This window comes from Magallana gigas, chromosome 3 (genome assembly GCF_963853765.1).
Source record: "Magallana gigas chromosome 3, xbMagGiga1.1, whole genome shotgun sequence".
Taxonomy (NCBI): Eukaryota; Metazoa; Mollusca; class Bivalvia; order Ostreida; family Ostreidae; genus Magallana; species Magallana gigas.
The window spans coordinates 17,224,486-17,227,360 of NC_088855.1; the positions used below are offsets into that span (position 1 = coordinate 17,224,486).

Consider the following 2,875-nt stretch of genomic DNA (forward strand, 5'->3'; position numbering starts at 1 on the left):
AGATTGATCTTTATTCCGCTGCCTGTCATTTTCATAATTTTTCTCTCTTGTTTTTCATTTTGTCTTATTTTTATACCACAAACTAACATGCCAACATCGTCGAAATCTTGCTAACGATTTAGAATAATTTTTCGACATCACATGACGATGAATATTTTAAACGGGGGCGTTTACTGTACGTCTCGGCCAGTTACAACAATTTGTTGATACTTTAAAATTTGTTCGAATCAAAATATATTATTTGAAGAAAGATCTTAACTTAAATGGAGCTTTAGTGAAAAGTAGCTTTTATATTAATAATTATACATCATTCAAAGTCAATTGAATAACCACAAAGTTTTTACGTGTTTGTAAAATGATTTATTCAACAACAGGCAAGAATCCTCAAATAAAGTTAAACTCTCTGACATACATAAATGAAACAAATTATTTTGCAAGTACTGGATAACTAGATCGTATTCAAACGAATTCTAAATGGTTCGTCTCTTTCATCTTCTACTGGTGAAGACACGCTTTTGCTGTGTGTTTTTCTTCTCGTTTGAATGTCAGTTCTGTTGTGCATAACGTTTTGCAGATAGTTGTTGAAAAGAATGATGAATGGGCATCCAATATTTACACAGAGTTTAGCACTTGTCTCGGAAAACAGCTTTGTACGATTACTGTCCGCTAGGGCTTCGGCTGTGGATACTCTTCTTTTTGACCCAGTGTCTATTTTATTGCCCACTAGAACGATGTTTGTGAACAAGTTTCCTGCAAGAAAAGAAAGGTTTTAGAAATCGAAAAGTGGTATTTTTAAAAGTGATTTGAAACAGTTTGAAATAAGACTTTAAAAAATATTCACAATACCTTTGATGCTGTATATTTCATCGCAAAGGGACTTGGCAAATTCATAAGACCGTTTATCATCAATTGCATAAACAATCACAAAAGCATTCCCAGTTTCAATGTACACCCTCTTCATGGCTGGAAATTCGTGAAGATCCGAAGTGTCAACAAAGTCCACCCGACGATGAATACCATCTACAAAAGAAAGCCAAATTAGTCAAAGCACTTTAAAAACTTCCACAGAAATGATGGATAGGGATTAGAACTCCTAAAAAGTGATGAAATCTGCGACGGATACGATTAAAGAGAATTAAATTATGTTTTAACCAAAATACAAAATAAATTGTTACCTGGAAAGCGAATTGTTTTCCCATTTACAATATATACGTCTTTTGAGGAGCTGCAATCTGATCTCTTTTGCACTGGGTCGCTTGCTTTCAAAAATTGGTCCAATAATAAACTTTTGCCAACCTTTTCTGCACCTAGAATTACCACTTTTAGTACTTTCATCGTTTTTTTTTTTGCTCGAACAGAATCTTTCATTTCTTGCATTTTCATTTTTATCCCTCCTTATATAGCAGTGTTTTGGGCGACACACACAATAAGTTTATGAAGTGCTAATTAATTGTTAGAACTTGTTTATAATGCAACAAATGAGAAGCTGGATTATAAAGAGATGGGTTGAATTCTGAAGGGAGACAAAACAAAAATGAAACCCACCGACAAATAAGTATGACTGATATTTAAAATATTTATCTATAAACGAAAGTAAAGAAAATTTGTAATATAACAAATATTTTATATGTCAAACTGTCTGTATCAACAAAACTATGTTTTCGTTGGATTTAAAACTCTGGTGAATTAAAGAATTTCTCTATCAAAAATAAACACATATATAACCTTCTTTTCATTCCTAATAAAATTACTACATTGTGCTTTTTATGTTTTCAATTCTCTTTGGCGTTTTTACACCCTGTACAAGTTCACAATGCACCCATGTCACAACGAAACAGTTTCTATACTATTATTGTATTGTACATCATAAACACCTTTAATTTATTGCTACTGGAATACTAGCAAACAAGCTTGTTCATCAGTGTGTGGCAGTTACTGCTCTATAAAAGAGAATGGGCGAATATGATGCTGCAAATACAAAATAGAAATAGAAAATTGTTGTAGTTTAGTTTTAACATTTATTGCTTAACCTGACGTAAAAACATAGGCCAAATATTGTAATTTTTTTTCCTTACGATTTTTATCCATGCATCATTGCCAATTAAAAAGTTCATGAAAAATTTTCTTGCCATATATGTATCATTTATTGGGAAGTGTTACAGTATTATATATTGACTGTTTTATTTTATGCCCGGTTCGGCTCAGATTTCTCGAAAATCCTTTGTAATACAGTCATCCAATACGGTACAAGGGTACATGGTAGATGGTCATTATTGGTTGTCAAAAAATCCAAATTAGAGTGCTATTATATCTTGAGATCACGTTAATTGATACATATGGTACAACTGTGTTTTTAAAAAAGTCGAATTTTCTATTGATGTTAAGGTCACGAAGTCAGAAATGAAACCACTCCATACAATATCTTGACATCCGTTATTTGTCCATTTAGTTCGTTTTGAAAATGTTGCCTTCAGTATTGCCACGTAGAAATGTATAATATTTCTAACACATTTCATTTTTTCATACTTGTAGAGACAACAAATCATCCCTTTTAGGTAGATATAGGAAAACTTACCAGTATAAAGATTCCTTATATTAAACATGCATGTTCTCTATATAACAGAGGGTTAAAAAAAATTAATATATGACCCAAATCAAGCCGAGGACAATTGCTAGTAATATGTTCATGAAGCAGCAGTATCTACGGTAATCATTAAACAATTACATACTGAGATGAATACAATAAATATGATCCAATGTTATTGATAAAGAAAATGCAAGATAAATAATTAAATGCAATGAATATGATCCAATGGTATTGTTAGAGAAAATGTAATATAAATAATTAATTGCAATGAATATGATCCAATGGTAT

At 31.5% G+C, this 2,875-nt stretch overlaps 1 non-coding gene across 1 annotated transcript; it reads right to left on the reverse strand.

Annotated features, from left to right (window-relative positions):
- Window positions 1–438: 438 nt before the first annotated feature.
- LOC105320622 (uncharacterized) lies at window positions 439–1,253 on the reverse strand. Its single transcript, XR_010711524.1, has 3 exons — window positions 1,176–1,253; window positions 847–1,020; window positions 439–750 (listed from the first exon to the last, which is right to left on the reverse strand). It is a non-coding gene; the product is annotated as an uncharacterized protein (transcript).
- Between the last annotated feature and the right edge of the window lie 1,622 nt (window positions 1,254–2,875).